General features: G+C 48.5%; 4 non-coding genes and 2 pseudogenes across 4 annotated transcripts; all 6 read left to right on the forward strand.

Annotated features, from left to right (window-relative positions):
* Positions 1 to 920: 920 nt before the first annotated feature.
* On the forward strand, positions 921 to 1,079 carry LOC130306150 (U2 spliceosomal RNA; annotated as a pseudogene).
* Positions 1,080 to 7,758: 6,679 nt separating this feature from the next.
* Positions 7,759 to 7,931, forward strand: LOC130306148 (U2 spliceosomal RNA; annotated as a pseudogene).
* A 2,092-nt stretch (positions 7,932 to 10,023) lies between these two features.
* Positions 10,024 to 10,214, forward strand: LOC130306136 (U2 spliceosomal RNA). Its single transcript, XR_008855530.1, has one exon. It is a non-coding gene; the product is annotated as a U2 spliceosomal RNA (small nuclear RNA).
* A 7,188-nt stretch (positions 10,215 to 17,402) lies between these two features.
* Positions 17,403 to 17,588, forward strand: LOC130306149 (U2 spliceosomal RNA). The gene has a single exon (XR_008855541.1). It is a non-coding gene; the product is annotated as a U2 spliceosomal RNA (small nuclear RNA).
* A 2,093-nt stretch (positions 17,589 to 19,681) lies between these two features.
* Positions 19,682 to 19,872, forward strand: LOC130306147 (U2 spliceosomal RNA). The gene has a single exon (XR_008855540.1). It is a non-coding gene; the product is annotated as a U2 spliceosomal RNA (small nuclear RNA).
* Positions 19,873 to 21,962: 2,090 nt separating this feature from the next.
* On the forward strand, positions 21,963 to 22,153 carry LOC130306152 (U2 spliceosomal RNA). Its single transcript, XR_008855542.1, has one exon. It is a non-coding gene; the product is annotated as a U2 spliceosomal RNA (small nuclear RNA).
* Positions 22,154 to 23,373: the final 1,220 nt, after the last annotated feature.

The following is a 23,373-nucleotide window of genomic DNA, read 5'->3' on the forward strand; positions in this document are numbered from 1 at the left end:
GCGGAGAAATATATATATATATATATATATATATATATATATATATATGCGCACACACACACATAGATATAAACGTATTCTCCGTTGAGATATTGCAGCCGCTGCTGTGTCCAGGCCCAGGAGCCTTAGCACTGTGCTGTGATGTCACTCAATACCACTGACATCACTAGGTGTAAACAACATCTCTCCTTTGCTGTGTATGTGACTATGGAGCTGTTTGGTGATGTCGTCTATTACGGCCTTCATAGAAGCAACAGGAGATTGTTGCATCCATCTTGAACCCTCAGAACTACAGTGCTATGATGTCACTCACTTCCACAGGCCTTGCAGAGTGTAAACAACAACAACCCAGCTTTGTTGTGTATGTAACCAAAGGGATTTGTGATGTCACCTAGAACCTTCACAGCAGCGACAGCTTTATGAGGAGCATCAGCACTGCTCTGCCTGAGCAGAACCATCACCGCCATAGGTTGTCAAATAACCCGGATTTAACCCACACAGGTAAGTCCAATGGGGTGCAGGCATGTCCTCTATGCTTACAGCTTCCCGTGGGTGTTGGTTTGATACCGTTTGGGGACAGCCAAGGAGGCATCTGCAGGCAACAAAGGTAGGTGTGTGCTTGTGTGTGTGTTTCCTATGCAGATCCTAAGCCCAGTGTCACATGCAAGTAGGAGGAGTAAGAAGGGTTCCTGGCAAATCCGGGTTATGGATTGCATTTAAAAAGGCCCCGTGGGAGTGCAATGGGCCCCTGTCTTGCTGCTTAGCAATAATGGTATGGGTTTAGGTTCTGCTGTGTGTACTGGTGGTTGACTGCCCCCCAGCCCAGAGTGTGCATGGAAAATTGTCTGGCAGCCTCCCTGACAGCAAGCAGTGATAGTGCCCATGAAGGGGACCTTGTTGGGCCCGCCCCTTTCACGGTTATCGCTTCTCGGCCTTTTGGCTAAGATCAAGTGTAGTATCTGTTCTTATCAGTTTAATGCTGGTGGGGATGGGTGCTGCATGGAGGATGCAGGTGTACCAGGGCTTTCCGGGGCTGGTTCTGAGGAATCAGCTCGACGGCTGCCCCGATGTGACCTGTTCCCTCCGGGTCTCGCCATGAGGCTGAGAGGGTCTAGAGCCGAGGTACTTTTGTGCCTCGGGGAGTGGTGACCCCGAGGTGCCGAAACTCACTGGGAGAATAGACTCACTGAGTTGAAGCACGGGCACCATAATCTCTTCACCTTGTGGCACTCACCTCTTGATTCCCGGCCTTCTGGCTAGGATCAGAGAAATTTTTATAGATCCGGCCGGATGTCCGGGCAGTATATCTGCACACATTCACTTATTTATTTCTTTTTTGTCTCACTGTGTCACTTTTTGCGTGTTGTGTGTTCACAGGATTTGTCAGGATGCGGTAGCCCTTCTGGGTGTCCCTCCTGGCGGTCTAGGGGAGGTGTGTGTGGCCATTAGGTTCCGCACCTCCCTGCAAACACCCCGGGTACTCCTGCTTTGGCAGGGTACCTACCGTAATCGGCTCTGCGGGCAGATACCTTGGCTAACGCCAAGGGGGATGCCGGGAGCATTTGTGGTCCCCTAGTAGCTTCGGCGAAAAGGGACATCGAACCTGGAACCTCGCAGGTACCTTTTGGTCCGGAGGCGAAGGGTAAGGTTTGTTGGGGGGCCTCTCTCCTATCGGAGAAGGGCTTGCGATAGACCGCATCCTTTGTGCACGTTTTTTTTAGTGTAACACGTTTGCACTTTTTCTTGCACTTTGGGTGAATCGAAAGCACGTTCCTCGGCTTTAGATAAAAAAAAAAAAAAAAAAATCTGTTCTTATCAGTAGGGGATACTTACCTGGCAGGGGAGATACCATGATCGCTACGGTCTGAAGAACTCCAAGCATTGTGGTAGAGATTTTGCGTAGTACGATTGCAGTACTTTTCGTTCTTATTAGAACCGCATTTCTCTAGAGCATACCACCTGAAGATCGTCTCCTGCCTGCCTCGGAACATCTGAAGAAGGAGAAGATCTTGAAGACTGCAGCTCCGGAAGAAGCCGACGAAGAACCTGGAAGAAGGGAATCGGCGGTGAATTCCGGAACAGCGGCGAAGAGGAAGGCGGCGCAGAATCTTTTCGAAGAAACTCGCTGCCTCTGGAGAAGGATTTGCATAGCTCCTCCCACCGGGACCGGATCTGCATAGCTCCTCCCACCCGGGAAAGAAGACTTTGCGAAGCCTCTCTCCACAAGCAAGCAAGGAAGCGGAAAAGAGCCTGCTGGAAGAAGCCATGGCCTCAACCAGCAAGTCCACCCAGGAGGCTGCAGGGCAAGGCCTGGAGGTCCAGCCCCAACCACAGCAAGCTTCAACCTCCACCACGGCAAGGCAGAAGGGCGGCAGAATTCCTAACCTGGAAGCTCCAACCCTGGAGCCCTGGATGAGGCAGACTGTTGCCTTGAAGCTCAAGCCCGTGGACGGAAGGGTGCCGGACATGTCCCACGACGTGTTCTGCAAGAAGATGCTGGCGGATCAAGGCTTCCCCACGGCTGACACCCTGGGAATAGCAACCTTCTTTTCGGGAATCTTCTACATCACCTTTGCCACCATTGGGACCTGTAGAAGATACTGGGAGGTGGTGAAAGCGGCGAGTCCCGAATCCCCTTTCTCTCGCTTTGTGGGCAACTGCCTTATTCAAAGAGAGGAGAGGCGGGTGACGGTCTCAATGCGGAACCCACACACCCCAGGCACGGACATCTCGACCTTCCTGAAGCGCTTCTGCACCGTGGTGAGGGAGCCCACCCGCATCCTGAACTCACTCGGATACTGGACCTGCAAGTGGTCTGTGGTCGTCAGACTCAACAAGAACCCTGCTTCTCCAGACGGACTACAGCACCTGCCAACGACATTTTCCTTGGGCAACTCCACAGGACTTATCTTCTACCCGGACATGCCGCAGACCTGCAGGAGATGTGGCAAGATGGGCCACGAGGGCAAGGACTGTACGGAGGATGCCTGCAGGTATTGCCGTGTGACAGGTCACACGACCAAGGACTGCCCCAAGAGCAAGACCTGCAACCTCTGCGGACTGGCAGCCCACAGCTACAAGGACTGCCCCCAGAGGGAGAGAACATGGGCATCTGTGGCAGCGAGAGCACCGAAGCCAGCCCCAGCTCCGGAGCCAACACCACGGATGGCCAAGCCGACCAAGGAGGGTAAGAAGGCGAAAGCCACCACCCCTGCCCCGTCCCGCCCCTCCCCTGCCCCTCCCGCCCCATCCCCTGCCCCTCCCGCCCCATCTCCTGCCCCATCCCGCCCCACCCCTGCCCCATCCCGTCCCACCCCTGCCCCATCCCGTCCCACCCCTGCCCCTCCTGCCCCATCCCGTCCCACCCCTGCCCCTCCTGCCCCATCCCGTCCCACCCCCGCCCCTCCTGCCCCATCCCGCCCCACCCCTGCCCCCCGTACCCCACCCCGGCCCACCCCTGCCCCCCGTACCCCACCCCGGCCCACCCCTGCCCCGTCCTCCCCTGCCCGGCCCACCCCTGCCCCGTCCTCCCCTGCCCGGCCCACCCCTGCCCCGTCCTCCCCTGCCCGGGCACTCTCTCCTGCCCCCCGCCCCACCCAGCCTCCTTTCTCTCCTGGCCCAGCAGCACCTAACCCCCCTCCAGCTGCTGGTGCCCGCCCTTCGGAGGACTTTCCTGTGCTTCCTCCCCCAGGTACCATACAGAGGAAGAGGAAAGGAAGGGACAACGTATCAGAAGAGTCCCACAAAAGAAAGATAATCGAGACCTGCGAGACCCCTCAAGCTTCAGATGAGGAGGAGGAGATGGAGCAGGTCTGCGAGAGCCTTGAGGCTTCAGAAGGAGAGGAGGTGATGGAGCAGGCCCAAGTGGAGCAGGTCCAAGCAGAGCCAGTCCAAGCTCAATCTATGGAGGAGCTGCTGCAGGACCCAGAGGTTAAGAAAATCCTGGACACTCCGTCCAACACGGTCTACGACGAGTTCTTGGAAGGGCGCTACGAGAAGCCACAGGAGCCGACAGGCGCCAGAGAAGAGGACCCGTCCGACCAGACTGGTAACTAGTATCAGAACTAACCTCTCTTTTTATTCCCATGGCTGATCTCAACATCTTCTGCATTAATGTGAGGAGTATTAGAGCTTGGTTCAGATTTCAGACTGTTCTTACGTTCTTAGATTCCCAGAGGTGTGATGTTTACATGTTGCAGGAATGTGCTTTGTCTGCTTCTAGGTCTTACAACCATCTGGCCAGGCAGTGGCCTCACGGCCCTTCCTACTGGTCTGGTGGGGGCGACAATAGGTCTGCGGGGGTGGCCATCCTGATCAGGGGAGGTAACTTTGCACTTGATTCCGTCCGGGAGCTCGTCTGTGGCAGACTTCTTGTCGCAGACGGTTCCTGGGCGGGTGAGCCCGTGCGGCTCATCAACGTGTATGCCTCCCCTGAGAGGGATGTCCGACTGGAGGTTCTCCAGGCCCTGCGGGCTGAACTCGCCACCACTAGGGCAGTAGTGTTGGGTGGTGACTTCAACTGCCCCATTGAGGTGGAAGGGCGCAGTTCTGGCACATCCGCCAACCTGGACGTGACGTCTAAACTGCTGATTGAGATGGTGACGGAGGCATCCTTGCAGGACGTTGTCGGGTCCATCGGGAACGGCTCCGTAAACTATACGTGGAGCCGTCCCGATGGCTCGCTCCGTTCTCGGATAGACTTCATCTTCACTTCGAGAGCAGTCAGAAAGGTGTCGTACTCTATGGTCCCCTGCTTCTTCTCTGACCACAGGGCCATTCGATTCCGGGGGACTCTGGGCCATGGATTCCCACCTGGCCCGGGCTCCTGGAAGTTGAATTGTGCCCTGTTGGAGCAGAGGGAGGTCATGGAGGAACTTAGGGATGCTTACCTTGTATGGCGAAATGACAAATGCCTGTTCAAGTGCATCAGCGATTGGTGGGAATATGTTAAAGTCGAATTCCGTTGTTTCTTTCAGGCAAAAGGCAGACAACAGGCGTGTGCGAAGAAGTGGGACTTGAGGAAACTGCAGCGCGAGCTGCGGTCCCTGCAGGACCTGCTCCAGTGTGGCTGGGACGTCAGGGAGGAGCTGGAGGAGACCAAAAAGAGCTTGAAAAGGCACTTTGAGGAGGAATCCAAGCGAATCGTCTTTCGTTCCAAGGTGGAGAACCTGGAGAAGGGTGAGAAATGTAACTCTTTCTTTTTCAGGAAGCTCCATGCCGGCCACACGCCCCTGACTGAGCTACGAGATGAGACCGGACACATGAGGAGCGGCAAGGAGGAAGTGATGGGGGTCGTCCACGACTTCTACAGCAACCTCTACGCCCCCAAGTCATCCGACCCCGAAGCCGCCGAGAGGTTCCTGTCAGGTGTCACTAACGTTGTTGATCCCGCAGGTGCGGCGGCAATGGACGATCCCTTGACGGTGGGGGAGCTGCTCTCTGCCGCTAAATCCTTTAAGCCCGGCAGGACCCCGGGCAGTGACGGTCTCCCGGCCGAGCTCTACGTAGCGCTGGGTGACCTGATCTGTCCGGACCTGTTGGAGGTGTACGAGGAGATGGTGGTGGGGGGCAGAATGCCTCCGTCGTTGAGGGAAGGGATGATCACGATCTTGTATAAGCGGAAGGGGGAGAGATGTGACCTGAAAAACTGGCGTCCCATCTCTCTCCTGAACGTGGACTACAAGATCCTCGCCAAGGTGCTGGCCAACAGGCTGAAACCTGTCATGGGGCAGATCGTCCATCCGGACCAGACCTGCAGCATTCCTGGCCGCAGGATTGCCGACAGCCTTGCCCTTGTGAGAGACACGGTCCATTACATCCAGGACCGCGGGGGCCGCGCCGCCCTGGTCAGCTTAGATCAGGAGAAGGCGTTCGACCGTGTCTCCCACGCATTCATGGACAGGGTTTTGCGCAGGCTGGGTCTGGGGAAGATGTTTTGCTCTTTTGTTAACGTTATGTATTTTGACATTTACAGCACGGTGTTGGTGAACGGCTGGAAGACTGACCCCTTTTCCATTCTTTCAGGGGTTAGACAAGGCTGCCCTCTTTCACCTCTCCTTTTTGTTTGTGTTATAGAGCTCTTCGCTGAGACTATCCGGCAGAATGGAGAGATCAGAGGGATCACCGCACCAGGACCAGATCGCCACGAGGTCAAGTGCTCGCTCTACATGGACGACGTGACCGTCTTCTGCGCTGACCAGCGTTCGGTGACTGCACTCGTCCAGACCTGCGAGGACTTCGGCAGAGCTTCGGGGGCAAAAGTCAACTGCGGGAAGTCGGAGGCCATGCTCTTCGGGGAATGGCACCTGGCTTCTCCCGCCCCCTTCCCCTTTGCCGTTAAGCCGGACTTCATTCAAATTCTTGGAGTCTGGTTCGGGAAGGAAGGAGCGGCCCTTAAGTCTTGGCAAGACCGACTAGGAAGGATAAACTCGAAGATCGGACTGTGGAGCTCCAGAAAGCTCACGATGGAAGGCAAGGCACTTGTCCTGCGGAGTGAAGTTTTGCCTGTGCTCCAATATACCGCACAGGCCTGGCCTCCCCATACCACCGTTTGCAAGGCCATCACCCGGACAGTGTTTGGCTTCGTCTGGGGCAAAATGGACAGAGTCAAGAGGACCGTGATGTACAAGGAACCCCGCAGGGGTGGGAAGGGAATACCCGACATCCCCGCTCTGCTGAGGGCCTCCTTTGCATGTGTCACGGTGCAGCGGACTCTTGTAGAAAAGACTGGCTCAGCGGGCAGGTCCATGTCTCGCTTGCTTCTCATGCCCCTCTGGAGACAGCTGGGCTGGGACAAGTGGGACAGCTCCATCCCTTACAACTGGAACACTCCCTGGTTCTATGGGGATGTTGTCCGGTTTGTGAGGGAGCACCAGCTGGAAGGACTGAAACCAGACCTATGGAAGCCAAAGACAATCCACAAGCTCATCCGAGCTAAGGACTCGACCGAGCTGGTTCCGGGACTCCCCGCAGCCACTGCAGAGACAGTTTGGAACAATGTGGCCTCAAAGCGGCTTACCAATGGACACAAGGACTTGTCGTGGATGGCCGTCATGGGAGGTCTCTCTCTCAGGTCATTCATGCATGCCCGCAACCTGTGCAAGACCCGGTACTGCCCCCGTTGCCCCTACGTGGAGGAAACATCTTTCCACGTGTTTTGGCAGTGCCCCTTTGCACAGGGTCTGTTGGACGCCCTAGAACAGGAACTCAGAGACTCAGTGCCCAGGAGCTGCCTATCGTACCATTCGGTGCTTTACGGCCTGTTCCCTGGGACCCACGACGTGGAGGCCATCCAGGAGGCCTGGCGCCTTATGAACTGTTTTAAGGACGCAGTGTGGCTTGCCAGGAACCGCCTCGTGATCAACAGGGAAAACATGTCCGTCCGGGACTGCCGCAGGTTCATCAAGAACCTGCTTAGAGACTATTCCATCTTGGACAGCTCGGCCGTTGATGAGGAAGAAGAGGAGTGAAGACCCCTCTCCTTCTCCCATGTCTCCCTGAAGATACAGCCCAACAGTTTGGCCCTGTGATCCGCCCCCTCCCTACCCCCACATAGTCGCCCACACCCCTACCCCGATCACAGATTGTATTATTTGGTTTTTGTTTGATCTCTTGTGCCTTTATATTGCAGGATTGAGCTGAATGTTAGAGTAGCATGGTGTGCGATGTATAGCTTAGGGAACCTTTGCTGTGTATTGTACTATCATGCTTTGTGTGACTGTAATTTATTGTACGACTTGTAATGACTGAACGGAAAATAAAGCTCTTTCAATCAAAAATCTGTTCTTATCAGTTTAATATCTGATACGTCCCCTATCTGGGGACCATATATTAAATGGATTTTTGAGAACGGGGGCCGATTTCGAAGCTTGCTTCCGTCGCCCTATGCATTGACCCGATATGGCAGTATCTTCGGGTACAGTGCACCACCCCCTTACAGGGTTAAAAAGAAAGATTCCTACTTTCATTGCTACCTGCTTGCTGGCTAGCCAGCTAGCCAGCCCTGTGGGCCTTGCTGCTGCTGCAGCCAATAAACAAAAGGTGGTGCTGCTGCTGCTTCTGCTGCTTCTGCTTCTGCTTGTGTCTGGCCCCTGTTGGAGCGTCCAGGCACAGGACTTCTGCTGCTGCTGACTAAATGGCCTCCTTAATTGGATCATTTGAGTAGCCAGCACACCTGTGCAGGTAGGGCATGACATGATAGGCAGCTGCCTTGATAGCGGGTGGGTGCTGAATGTTCCTAATTGACAAAATAAGATTAATGCTTATGAAGAAATATAAAATCTCATCCCTTCCCCAATATCGCGCCACACCCCTACCCCTTAATTCCCTGGTTGAACGTGATGGACATATGTCTTTTTTCGACCGTACTAACTATGTAACTATGTAACATAACATGGGGGGGGGGGGTCTCCTGGCTGTTCACACAGGTGTGTCATTGCTGTACATTGACCATGCATTGCTTCTGTGGTATTGCAAAGGCAAAGACAAATGCTTCCAGCCATCCATTGCACTAATGGATTGGTCATCAGCTGGCTGTCTATGTCCCGCATCAATATAGACCAAAGTACAGAGGGTTAGGCTATGCTATTGTGCACCTACCTGATGCATCAGAAGGTGCGAGGCCCTTGCTAAATTCTGTGCACAGACTTTGAGATCTATGCTTTAGACTGTATCTAAACCTGCTCCAACATGGACTGACATTCTGGCCTACTTTCAGCCGATGCGACTTGTCTGTCGCTGAACAGTCGCTTTTTATGTATTCAGCACCTATGTATAATGTTGTAAAAATGCTCTAGAAGCTAAAGTCGCAGAAATGTCACACATATTTGGCCTGCAACTTTCTGTGCGACAAATTCAGACAGGAAAAATCAGTATAAATCCTTAGAAAATTATCCCCCAGTGTCTCCATCTGCTGGCGGTATTGAATAAGCATTGCTGCACTGATGGGGTATGCATTAGACGAAAAAAAAGAAGAAAAAGAAGAATAATACACCCAGAAAAGAGGCGAAAAGGAGAAAAACGTAAAAAAACGTGAAAAAAAAGTAAGAGGAAGAGAAGGGAAAAAAAGGTGGAAATGGGTTTAAAAGTGATTTCGGCGGAGAATATATATATATATATATATATATATATATATATATATATATATATATATGCGCACACACACACATAGATATAAACGTATTCTCCGTTGAGATATTGCAGCCGCTGCTGTGTCCAGGCCCAGGAGCCTTAGCACTGTGCTGTGATGTCACTCAATACCACTGACATCACTAGGTGTAAACAACATCTCTCCTTTGCTGTGTATGTGACTATGGAGCTGTTTGGTGATGTCGTCTATTACGGCCTTCATAGAAGCAACAGGAGATTGTTGCATCCATCTTGAACCCTCAGAACTACAGTGCTATGATGTCACTCACTTCCACAGGCCTTGCAGAGTGTAAACAACAACAACCCAGCTTTGTTGTGTATGTAACCAAAGGGATTTGTGATGTCACCTAGAACCTTCACAGCAGCGACAGCTTTATGAGGAGCATCAGCACTGCTCTGCCTGAGCAGAACCATCACCGCCATAGGTTGTCAAATAACCCGGATTTAACCCACACAGGTAAGTCCAATGGGGTGCAGGCATGTCCTCTATGCTTACAGCTTCCCGTGGGTGTTGGTTTGATACCGTTTGGGGACAGCCAAGGAGGCATCTGCAGGCAACAAAGGTAGGTGTGTGCTTGTGTGTGTGTTTCCTATGCAGATCCTAAGCCCAGTGTCACATGCAAGTAGGAGGAGTAAGAAGGGTTCCTGGCAAATCCGGGTTATGGATTGCATTTAAAAAGGCCCCGTGGGAGTGCAATGGGCCCCTGTCTTGCTGCTTAGCAATAATGGTATGGGTTTAGGTTCTGCTGTGTGTACTGGTGGTTGACTGCCCCCCAGCCCAGAGTGTGCATGGAAAATTGTCTGGCAGCCTCCCTGACAGCAAGCAGTGATAGTGCCCATGAAGGGGACCTTGTTGGGCCCGCCCCTTTCACGGTTATCGCTTCTCGGCCTTTTGGCTAAGATCAAGTGTAGTATCTGTTCTTATCAGTTTAATATCTGATACGTCCCCTATCTGGGGACCATATATTAAATGGATTTTTGAGAACGGGGGCCGATTTCGAAGCTTGCTTCCGTCGCCCTATGCATTGACCCGATATGGCAGTATCTTCGGGTACAGTGCACCACCCCCTTACAGGGTTAAAAAGAAAGATTCCTACTTTCATTGCTACCTGCTTGCTGGCTAGCCAGCTAGCCAGCCCTGTGGGCCTTGCTGCTGCTGCAGCCAATAAACAAAAGGTGGTGCTGCTGCTGCTTCTGCTGCTTCTGCTTCTGCTTGTGTCTGGCCCCTGTTGGAGCGTCCAGGCACAGGACTTCTGCTGCTGCTGACTAAATGGCCTCCTTAATTGGATCATTTGAGTAGCCAGCACACCTGTGCAGGTAGGGCATGACATGATAGGCAGCTGCCTTGATAGCGGGTGGGTGCTGAATGTTCCTAATTGACAAAATAAGATTAATGCTTATGAAGAAATATAAAATCTCATCCCTTCCCCAATATCGCGCCACACCCCTACCCCTTAATTCCCTGGTTGAACGTGATGGACATATGTCTTTTTTCGACCGTACTAACTATGTAACTATGTAACATAACATGGGGGGGGGGGGGTCTCCTGGCTGTTCACACAGGTGTGTCATTGCTGTACATTGACCATGCATTGCTTCTGTGGTATTGCAAAGGCAAAGACAAATGCTTCCAGCCATCCATTGCACTAATGGATTGGTCATCAGCTGGCTGTCTATGTCCCGCATCAATATAGACCAAAGTACAGAGGGTTAGGCTATGCTATTGTGCACCTACCTGATGCATCAGAAGGTGCGAGGCCCTTGCTAAATTCTGTGCACAGACTTTGAGATCTATGCTTTAGACTGTATCTAAACCTGCTCCAACATGGACTGACATTCTGGCCTACTTTCAGCCGATGCGACTTGTCTGTCGCTGAACAGTCGCTTTTTATGTATTCAGCACCTATGTATAATGTTGTAAAAATGCTCTAGAAGCTAAAGTCGCAGAAATGTCACACATATTTGGCCTGCAACTTTCTGTGCGACAAATTCAGACAGGAAAAATCAGTATAAATCCTTAGAAAATTATCCCCCAGTGTCTCCATCTGCTGGCGGTATTGAATAAGCATTGCTGCACTGATGGGGTATGCATTAGACGAAAAAAAAGAAGAAAAAGAAGAATAATACGCCCAGAAAAGAGGCGAAAAGGAGAAAAACGTAAAAAAACGTGAAAAAAAAGTAAGAGGAAGAGAAGGGAAAAAAAGGTGGAAATGGGTTTAAAAGTGATTTCGGCGGAGAATATATATATATATATATATATATATATATATATATATATATATATATGCGCACACACACACATAGATATAAACGTATTCTCCGTTGAGATATTGCAGCCGCTGCTGTGTCCAGGCCCAGGAGCCTTAGCACTGTGCTGTGATGTCACTCAATACCACTGACATCACTAGGTGTAAACAACATCTCTCCTTTGCTGTGTATGTGACTATGGAGCTGTTTGGTGATGTCGTCTATTACGGCCTTCATAGAAGCAACAGGAGATTGTTGCATCCATCTTGAACCCTCAGAACTACAGTGCTATGATGTCACTCACTTCCACAGGCCTTGCAGAGTGTAAACAACAACAACCCAGCTTTGTTGTGTATGTAACCAAAGGGATTTGTGATGTCACCTAGAACCTTCACAGCAGCGACAGCTTTATGAGGAGCATCAGCACTGCTCTGCCTGAGCAGAACCATCACCGCCATAGGTTGTCAAATAACCCGGATTTAACCCACACAGGTAAGTCCAATGGGGTGCAGGCATGTCCTCTATGCTTACAGCTTCCCGTGGGTGTTGGTTTGATACCGTTTGGGGACAGCCAAGGAGGCATCTGCAGGCAACAAAGGTAGGTGTGTGCTTGTGTGTGTGTTTCCTATGCAGATCCTAAGCCCAGTGTCACATGCAAGTAGGAGGAGTAAGAAGGGTTCCTGGCAAATCCGGGTTATGGATTGCATTTAAAAAGGCCCCGTGGGAGTGCAATGGGCCCCTGTCTTGCTGCTTAGCAATAATGGTATGGGTTTAGGTTCTGCTGTGTGTACTGGTGGTTGACTGCCCCCCAGCCCAGAGTGTGCATGGAAAATTGTCTGGCAGCCTCCCTGACAGCAAGCAGTGATAGTGCCCATGAAGGGGACCTTGTTGGGCCCGCCCCTTTCACGGTTATCGCTTCTCGGCCTTTTGGCTAAGATCAAGTGTCTTGCCCTAAGGTATTCGGGTACCCCTCTCCTCGGCCTTGTGGGATCGCCCAGGTTTATTGCCTGGGCTTCACCCACCTGCTGCTATTGGGGAGAGGGCTTAGTCCCAGGATAACGGGAAGGTGATCATCGGAGGACGGGTCTGCCGGAGAGGATGGCTAATGCGCCGAACGCTCCTAATACAGTACGGCTGTTTATCGAGGAGGAAAAGAGGAGTGCCTACGGGATTTTGCATGTCCAGCAGAAGGTCGTGGAGGGAGTGCTGAGGATGCCGCATGCTTCCATCTTCTGTGTCCAGGTCTTTCCCAGCCAAGGATTCTTTGACGTGACCTTCTACAACCTGGATGATCTCCGTACCTGTCTCTACCGGAGTAAGGAGAATGCTTCTCACCCTGACCTACAAGGGATCCGATTCATTTCCTGCGAGGCTCGGCCTAAGAAAATTCCAGTGGTAGTGCATATGTACAACCCTTTTGTGCGGGATGAGGAGATCCAGACCTTTCTAAGAAGGTATTGTGTGTCTGTTTCTGGTGCGGAGAGGAAAAATAACATCCTGGGGACTTTCACAGGCATGAGACGTTTTTGGGTGGAGTTTAGGCCTGCCCCCGAGGGTGGTGCTGAAGGTTTTTGTCACCCCCCGCAGAACTTTGCGATAGGGAACAACAGGGGGTTTCTGCACTACCCGGGGATGCCAAGTTTTTGCCGGGACTGTTTTTGCTTTGGTCATACCAGAGAGAACTGTACAACCGGGCAAGTTTGCAGGAACTGCCACAAGCCTGATCACCGCACTGCAGACTGTCCCGAGAAACGCAAGTGTCATTTCTGTGGTTCTTCGGATCACCTGGCTAGGAGTTGCCCCACTTACCAGTCCGGGGCACCCCGATCATATGCAATGGCTCTTCGAGGTGGGACAGTTCCTGAGGACTCCAATGCTGCCAGGGCAGGCGATGCAGAGGTTAGCGTGCTGACCAGTGAAGCAGAGTCTGCCCCTGTTTTTCCTTCCATTTCTAGGTCTGTTCCGGATGCTTTGGTGGCAGAGGGGGAGAAGGCGGAGTCTGTTTCGGAGGCATCTGTTTCGGAGGCCTCTGATCCCCCAGAGGAGATGACTGTGGACAAAGAATCCTTGAAGAGAAAGATGCCGGTGGAAGAATCGGAGGATGACTGTCCGACTCCTCAGAGTCAAAGGATTGAGGACTTTCCTAGCCCGGGAAGGGAGGAGGCAGGTGGAGGGTCGTCATGTCAGATTGATTCTGACTCCTCTTTATCCTCCCTGGGCACAGGTTATTTGGAGGAATGTCAGGTCAAAAAATTGACAAAGACTCTTAAGTTTAAGGAAGGGGAGGCAAAAAATAAGGGTAGAGGTCGGGGAAAGGCTAGGCCTCCTTTTGATAATGCTTGATTTTGTATTTCCTTTTTTTCCTTCAAATGTTTGAATGAGTTTAACAATTGGTTCTCTAAATGTCCGCAGTATTAGATCTTTAGAAAGGAGATCCGCCATTTTTGATTTACTTTCTGGATATTCTTTTGATGTTTTAGGTCTCCAGGAGTGCTGCTTGGATGGGGAGCCAAATATCTCCTGGCCTTATGGGCAATCGGTATGGTCTGGTTCAATGGAACGTAATTCGGGGGTGGGGATTTTGTTCAAAAGTAATGAGTTTGTTGTTAAAAAAGTTGTCCATATTGTTCCGGGTAGGGTATTATTAGTGCATTTTATTTTCAGGGGTTTCACATATAAAGTAATTAATGTTTATGCTCCAACTGGGAGGAAGGAAAGAGGGGAGGTGTTTGAGAAATTATATTTCTTTTTGAGTGGGAGGGATGATGTGTTCCTTATAGGGGATTTCAATTGTATAATAACAGAGGGGGATAGGAGTAGTACTACGGTGGGTGGTGGGTCTGGTTTAGACAGTACTAGTAAGCAGCTTAAAGAGATTGTAAATTTATTTGGGTTAAAGGATTCCTTTGTTGCCCATAATGATGGTACTATCGGTTATACATATTTTTCTAACAATACAAGTTCGCGTATTGATTTCATTTTTGTCTCAAAACTAATGTCTGTTTCTAATTTCAGACGGAGGAGGTTACCGTTCACGGATCATGCCTGGATTGAGTGTGTGGTAAAAGGTGGTGGTCTAAGTGAGTATGGAAAGGGTGTTTGGAAGTTGAATGTGTCTTTATTGGATAATGAATGTGTATTACAAGAATATAGGGAGCGTTTTGATGGATGGGTGTTGAGGAAGGATGCATTTTATAGTGTGGTTGAGTGGTGGGAGTGGGTGAAGTTAGAGACTAAAAGGTTTTTTATTAAAAAAGGGTGTGAGAAAGGGAGGAAAGATAGAGAAGAGTATGAGAGATGGCAAAGAAGGTTAGAGTATTTGTATGAATTGAGGCGTTTGGGGATGAGTGTTGAGAAGGAGATTGAGGAAGCTCGTGGAAGTGTGAATGAGTGTCTGGAGAGGAATGGAAGGAAGATTATTGCACAGGCTAGGGTTGAAGTGAAAGAGAAGGATGAGAAATGTAGCAAATTTTTCTTTAAAAAGGCATTCAGTAAAAAAACTGAGATGATGAGTGTTTTTAAGAATGATGGGGTAGAGGTCTTTGGTAAGGATGAGGTGTTAGAGGAAGTGTGGAAGTTTTATTCTGATTTATTCACGGAGAAGGAGCGGGACGTGACTCTAGAGGAGGAATGTTTGGGATATGTGGATAAGCGTTTGGATGAAATTGATGGGTTCTTTATGGAAGAGGATGTGAGGAAGAGTGAGGTGGAGGATGCTGTGAATGGGATGAAGAAAGGAAAGGTGGCAGGGAGTGATGGATTGCCTGTGGAATTTTATCTTGTGTTTTGGGATATGTTAGGGGATTATGTATGGGAGGTGTGTAAGGAAGTACTTAGGAGAGGGAAGTTATCTAAAAGTATGAGTGAGAGTGTGACTGTGTTATTGTTTAAAAAAGGGGATAAGAGGGATCTTAAAAATTGGAGGCCTATAGCGCTCTTGAATTGTGATTACAAAATTATTGCTAAAGTTATTGCGAATAGGTTAAAGGATGTGATTGATTGTATGGTAGGTGAGGAGCAAATGTGTGCAGTGCCTGACCGTAGGATTTCTGAATGTCTGTTAGGTCTGAGGGATGTATTGTGGGACTGTAAAACTAGGAAGCAAGGTGTGGCTGTTGTTACGGTGGATTTTGAAAAAGCGTATGATAGGGTGGTGCATGATTTATTGTTTAGGGTTTTGAGGAGGATGAATGTGCCGGACAGAATGGTGAAGTGGATTGAATGTTTGTATAGGGACATTTATAGTAAGATTCAGGTCAATGGTTTTCTGAGTAGGGAGGTGAGTATAAAATCTGGAGTGCGGCAGGGGTGTCCCCTGTCGCCAATTCTTTTTATTTGTATGATTGAGCCTTTGTTGGGGATGATTAGGAGAGATAAGGTGATGCGGGGTATAGAAATACCTGGTAGTCATGGGAAGGATATGCGAGTGATTGGTTACATGGATGATGTTACTGTTGTATGTAAGTCAATGGCAGGGGTAAGGCGTGCTAAGTTATTGATTGAGTGTTTCTGTTTAATGAGTGGGTTTAAGCTTAATGTTGGGAAGAGTGGTTGTAAATTTTTTGAGGGGTGGGGAGAGAGTGGGTTGTGCGAGTGGCCTGTGAGAGAGGGTGGTGTGGAAGTGCTTGGGGTGGTGTTTGATAATGATTTGTATGGGAAAGAAAGTTGGGAGAGGGTTTTGGGGAGGGTGGGGAATAAAATAAACTTCTGGTCTTTAAGGACTTTATCGATTGAGGGAAGGATTCTGGTTATTAAAGCTGTTATAATTCCTATTTTGCTTTATGTTAATTATGTGTTTCCTCCACCGGATAGGTGTCTGGCAAGAATTATCAGGCAGATCTTTGTTTTCTTATGGAATTCAAGGATGGAGAAATTGAGTCGTGGGAAGGTGGTGAAAAGCAGAATGCATGGTGGGAAAGGAATGATGAATGTGGAAGTGTTCCTGGCTGTGAAGTATGTCAGTTTTTGTCTCGCTGTAAGTAAGAAGGAATGTGTGTTTGGGTGCATGGTAAGGTATTTGGCTGGTAATGTGTTGTTGAAATATAAGCTAATGGAAAGGGACTTAAGGGTACCTGTAAGTTTTGAGGTTCCTTGGTTCTATCAGAGAATAGGGCGGTGTGTCAGGAAAAATAATCTGGAATGTGTGACTGAATGGAATGATAGTAAGAAGGTGATGAAAGTGTTGGAGCAGAGAGAAACAGTGGAATGTGTGGGAGGTCTGTCTGAGAAGGATTGTAAGGTAGTGTGGAAAAATGTCAGTCACAAGGAACTGACAAATAAACAAAAGGACTTGTCTTGGATGTTAGCTCATGGGTGTCTGCCAACAAGGGAATTTCAGAGGAGAAGGAGATTGGTAGACAGTGAAGTGTGTCCCAGGGATGGTTGCGGTGGATGTGAGAATTATGTACATGTGTTTTGGGAGTGTGGTTATGCGAAGTCTGTGTGGAGAAGAATGTCTGGTCTAATTAAAAATGTTACTGGAATTGAAATCTTATCCTTTAATATGATGATGTTTGGTTTGTGTGCAGTGGAGAGAGAGAAGGCAAGAGTGTTATGGTTCATAGTAAATTGTGTAAAAGAGGTTCTGTGGGATGTAAGGAATATTAGGATTTTCAATCAAACTGAAGTAAGTGTGAAGGAGTGTCTGGGCATGATCCGTGGTAAAATTTACCTTTACGTATTATGTGATAGGAAAAACTATGGTTCTGATGATGCAGAGGGGATCTGGAAACACAAAAAATGGAAGCACTGGTTATGAGTGTATTCTTATTTGTCTTTCTTTTTCTTTTCTTACAGATTATATCCTGATATGAAGGGACAGTTGGAGGGACAGAATCCGCTGCAATTTATTTTTTCTGAGGGAAAGTCATGAAGGGAAAGCTTTTTGTTATATGTACATGTAAAGACATGCTTCCTGTATATATTGTATATGTCAAATATGTGTTATTCATGTGTTTTCAGATGAATATGTAATTTTTTGAATGATTTACTTGGTTATGTATTGTATATTTCCTTTTCAATAAAAAAAAAAAAAAAAAAAAAAATCTGTTCTTATCAGTTTAATATCTGATACGTCTATCTGGGGACCATATATTAAATGGATTTTTGAGAACGGGGGCCGATTTCGAAGCTTGCTTCCGTCGCCCTATGCATTGACCCGATATGGCAGTATCTTCGGGTACAGTGCACCACCCCCTTACAGGGTTAAAAAGAAAGATTCCTACTTTCATTGCTACCTGCTTGCTGGCTAGCCAGCTAGCCAGCCCTGTGGGCCTTGCTGCTGCTGCAGCCAATAAACAAAAGGTGGTGCTGCTGCTGCTTCTGCTGCTTCTGCTTCTGCTTGTGTCTGGCCCCTGTTGGAGCGTCCAGGCACAGGACTTCTGCTGCTGCTGACTAAATGGCCTCCTTAATTGGATCATTTGAGTAGCCAGCACACCTGTGCAGGTAGGGCATGACATGATAGGCAGCTGCCTTGATAGCGGGTGGGTGCTGAATGTTCCTAATTGACAAAATAAGATTAATGCTTATGAAGAAATATAAAATCTCATCCCTTCCCCAATATCGCGCCACACCCCTACCCCTTAATTCCCTGGTTGAACGTGATGGACATATGTCTTTTTTCGACCGTACTAACTATGTAACTATGTAACATAACATGGGGGGGGGGGGGTCTCCTGGCTGTTCACACAGGTGTGTCATTGCTGTACATTGACCATGCATTGCTTCTGTGGTATTGCAAAGGCAAAGACAAATGCTTCCAGCCATCCATTGCACTAATGGATTGGTCATCAGCTGGCTGTCTATGTCCCGCATCAATATAGACCAAAGTACAGAGGGTTAGGCTATGCTATTGTGCACCTACCTGATGCATCAGAAGGTGCGAGGCCCTTGCTAAATTCTGTGCACAGACTTTGAGATCTATGCTTTAGACTGTATCTAAACCTGCTCCAACATGGACTGACATTCTGGCCTACTTTCAGCCGATGCGACTTGTCTGTCGCTGAACAGTCGCTTTTTATGTATTCAGCACCTATGTATAATGTTGTAAAAATGCTCTAGAAGCTAAAGTCGCAGAAATGTCACACATATTTGGCCTGCAACTTTCTGTGCGACAAATTCAGACAGGAAAAATCAGTATAAATCCTTAGAAAATTATCCCCCAGTGTCTCCATCTGCTGGCGGTATTGAATAAGCATTGCTGCACTGATGGGGTATGCATTAGACGAAAAAAAAGAAGAAAAAGAAGAATAATACGCCCAGAAAAGAGGCGAAAAGGAGAAAAACGTAAAAAAACGTGAAAAAAAAGTAAGAGGAAGAGAAGGGAAAAAAAGGTGGAAATGGGTTTAAAAGTGATTTCGGCGGAGAAATATATATATATATATATATATATATATATATATATATATATATATGCGCACACACACACATAGATATAAACGTATTCTCCGTTGAGATATTGCAGCCGCTGCTGTGTCCAGGCCCAGGAGCCTTAGCACTGTGCTGTGATGTCACTCAATACCACTGACATCACTAGGTGTAAACAACATCTCTCCTTTGCTGTGTATGTGACTATGGAGCTGTTTGGTGATGTCGTCTATTACGGCCTTCATAGAAGCAACAGGAGATTGTTGCATCCATCTTGAACCCTCAGAACTACAGTGCTATGATGTCACTCACTTCCACAGGCCTTGCAGAGTGTAAACAACAACAACCCAGCTTTGTTGTGTATGTAACCAAAGGGATTTGTGATGTCACCTAGAACCTTCACAGCAGCGACAGCTTTATGAGGAGCATCAGCACTGCTCTGCCTGAGCAGAACCATCACCGCCATAGGTTGTCAAATAACCCGGATTTAACCCACACAGGTAAGTCCAATGGGGTGCAGGCATGTCCTCTATGCTTACAGCTTCCCGTGGGTGTTGGTTTGATACCGTTTGGGGACAGCCAAGGAGGCATCTGCAGGCAACAAAGGTAGGTGTGTGCTTGTGTGTGTGTTTCCTATGCAGATCCTAAGCCCAGTGTCACATGCAAGTAGGAGGAGTAAGAAGGGTTCCTGGCAAATCCGGGTTATGGATTGCATTTAAAAAGGCCCCGTGGGAGTGCAATGGGCCCCTGTCTTGCTGCTTAGCAATAATGGTATGGGTTTAGGTTCTGCTGTGTGTACTGGTGGTTGACTGCCCCCCAGCCCACCAGAGTGTGCATGGAAAATTGTCTGGCAGCCTCCCTGACAGCAAGCAGTGATAGTGCCCATGAAGGGGACCTTGTTGGGCCCGCCCCTTTCACGGTTATCGCTTCTCGGCCTTTTGGCTAAGATCAAGTGTAGTATCTGTTCTTATCAGTTTAATATCTGATACGTCCCCTATCTGGGGACCATATATTAAATGGATTTTTGAGAACGGGGGCCGATTTCGAAGCTTGCTTCCGTCGCCCTATGCATTGACCCGATATGGCAGTATCTTCGGGTACAGTGCACCACCCCCTTACAGGGTTAAAAAGAAAGATTCCTACTTTCATTGCTACCTGCTTGCTGGCTAGCCAGCTAGCCAGCCCTGTGGGCCTTGCTGCTGCTGCAGCCAATAAACAAAAGGTGGTGCTGCTGCTGCTTCTGCTGCTTCTGCTTCTGCTTGTGTCTGGCCCCTGTTGGAGCGTCCAGGCACAGGACTTCTGCTGCTGCTGACTAAATGGCCTCCTTAATTGGATCATTTGAGTAGCCAGCACACCTGTGCAGGTAGGGCATGACATGATAGGCAGCTGCCTTGATAGCGGGTGGGTGCTGAATGTTCCTAATTGACAAAATAAGATTAATGCTTATGAAGAAATATAAAATCTCATCCCTTCCCCAATATCGCGCCACACCCCTACCCCTTAATTCCCTGGTTGAACGTGATGGACATATGTCTTTTTTCGACCGTACTAACTATGTAACTATGTAACATAACATGGGGGGGGGGGGGTCTCCTGGCTGTTCACACAGGTGTGTCATTGCTGTACATTGACCATGCATTGCTTCTGTGGTATTGCAAAGGCAAAGACAAATGCTTCCAGCCATCCATTGCACTAATGGATTGGTCATCAGCTGGCTGTCTATGTCCCGCATCAATATAGACCAAAGTACAGAGGGTTAGGCTATGCTATTGTGCACCTACCTGATGCATCAGAAGGTGCGAGGCCCTTGCTAAATTCTGTGCACAGACTTTGAGATCTATGCTTTAGACTGTATCTAAACCTGCTCCAACATGGACTGACATTCTGGCCTACTTTCAGCCGATGCGACTTGTCTGTCGCTGAACAGTCGCTTTTTATGTATTCAGCACCTATGTATAATGTTGTAAAAATGCTCTAGAAGCTAAAGTCGCAGAAATGTCACACATATTTGGCCTGCAACTTTCTGTGCGACAAATTCAGACAGGAAAAATCAGTATAAATCCTTAGAAAATTATCCCCCAGTGTCTCCATCTGCTGGCGGTATTGAATAAGCATTGCTGCACTGATGGGGTATGCATTAGACGAAAAAAAAGAAGAAAAAGAAGAATAATACGCCCAGAAAAGAGGCGAAAAGGAGAAAAACGTAAAAAAACGTGAAAAAAAAGTAAGAGGAAGAGAAGGGAAAAAAAGGTGGAAATGGGTTTAAAAGTGATTTCGGCGGAGAAATATATATATATATATATATATATATATATATATATATATATATATGCGCACACACACACATAGATATAAACGTATTCTCCGTTGAGATATTGCAGCCGCTGCTGTGTCCAGGCCCAGGAGCCTTAGCACTGTGCTGTGATGTCACTCAATACCACTGACATCACTAGGTGTAAACAACATCTCTCCTTTGCTGTGTATGTGACTATGGAGCTGTTTGGTGATGTCGTCTATTACGGCCTTCATAGAAGCAACAGGAGATTGTTGCATCCATCTTGAACCCTCAGAACTACAGTGCTATGATGTCACTCACTTCCACAGGCCTTGCAGAGTGTAAACAACAACAACCCAGCTTTGTTGTGTATGTAACCAAAGGGATTTGTGATGTCACCTAGAACCTTCACAGCAGCGACAGCTTTATGAGGAGCATCAGCACTGCTCTGCCTGAGCAGAACCATCACCGCCATAGGTTGTCAAATAACCCGGATTTAACCCACACAGGTAAGTCCAATGGGGTGCAGGCATGTCCTCTATGCTTACAGCTTCCCGTGGGTGTTGGTTTGATACCGTTTGGGGACAGCCAAGGAGGCATCTGCAGGCAACAAAGGTAGGTGTGTGCTTGTGTGTGTGTTTCCTATGCAGATCCTAAGCCCAGTGTCACATGCAAGTAGGAGGAGTAAGAAGGGTTCCTGGCAAATCCGGGTTATGGATTGCATTTAAAAAGGCCCCGTGGGAGTGCAATGGGCCCCTGTCTTGCTGCTTAGCAATAATGGTATGGGTTTAGGTTCTGCTGTGTGTACTGGTGGTTGACTGCCCCCCAGCCCAGAGTGTGCATGGAAAATTGTCTGGCAGCCTCCCTGACAGCAAGCAGTGATAGTGCCCATGAAGGGGACCTTGTTGGGCCCGCCCCTTTCACGGTTATCGCTTCTCGGCCTTTTGGCTAAGATCAAGTGTAGTATCTGTTCTTATCAGTTTAATATCTGATACGTCCCCTATCTGGGGACCATATATTAAATGGATTTTTGAGAACGGGGGCCGATTTCGAAGCTTGCTTCCGTCGCCCTATGCATTGACCCGATATGGCAGTATCTTCGGGTACAGTGCACCACCCCCTTACAGGGTTAAAAAGAAAGATTCCTACTTTCATTGCTACCTGCTTGCTGGCTAGCCAGCTAGCCAGCCCTGTGGGCCTTGCTGCTGCTGCAGCCAAAAAACAAAAGGTGGTGCTGCTGCTGCTTCTGCTGCTTCTGCTTCTGCTTGTGTCTGGCCCCTGTTGGAGCGTCCAGGCACAGGACTTCTGCTGCTGCTGACTAAATGGCCTCCTTAATTGGATCATTTGAGTAGCCAGCACACCTGTGCAGGTAGGGCATGACATGATAGGCAGCTGCCTTGATAGCGGGTGGGTGCTGAATGTTCCTAATTGACAAAATAAGATTAATGCTTATGAAGAAATATAAAATCTCATCCCTTCCCCAATATCGCGCCACACCCCTACCCCTTAATTCCCTGGTTGAACGTGATGGACATATGTCTTTTTTCGACCGTACTAACTATGTAACTATGTAACATAACATGGGGGGGGGGGGGTCTCCTGGCTGTTCACACAGGTGTGTCATTGCTGTACATTGACCATGCATTGCTTCTGTGGTATTGCAAAGGCAAAGACAAATGCTTCCAGCCATCCATTGCACTAATGGATTGGTCATCAGCTGGCTGTCTATGTCCCGCATCAATATAGACCAAAGTACAGAGGGTTAGGCTATGCTATTGTGCACCTACCTGATGCATCAGAAGGTGCGAGGCCCTTGCTAAATTCTGTGCACAGACTTTGAGATCTATGCTTTAGACTGTATCTAAACCTGCTCCAACATGGACTGACATTCTGGCCTACTTTCAGCCGATGCGACTTGTCTGTCGCTGAACAGTCGCTTTTTATGTATTCAGCACCTATGTATAATGTTGTAAAAATGCTCTAGAAGCTAAAGTCGCAGAAATGTCACACATATTTGGCCTGCAACTTTCTGTGCGACAAATTCAGACAGGAAAAATCAGTATAAATCCTTAGAAAATTATCCCCCAGTGTCTCCATCTGCTGGCGGTATTGAATAAGCATTGCTGCACTGATGGGGTATGCATTAGACGAAAAAAAAGAAGAAAAAGAAGAATAATACGCCCAGAAAAGAGGCGAAAAGGAGAAAAACGTAAAAAAACGTGAAAAAAAAGTAAGAGGAAGAGAAGGGAAAAAAAGGTGGAAATGGGTTTAAAAGTGATTTCGGCGGAGAAATATATATATATATATATATATATATATATATATATATATATGCGCAC

The sequence above is a fragment of the Hyla sarda genome, unplaced genomic scaffold, assembly GCF_029499605.1.
Source record: "Hyla sarda isolate aHylSar1 unplaced genomic scaffold, aHylSar1.hap1 scaffold_1356, whole genome shotgun sequence".
Classification (NCBI taxonomy): domain Eukaryota; kingdom Metazoa; phylum Chordata; class Amphibia; order Anura; family Hylidae; genus Hyla; species Hyla sarda.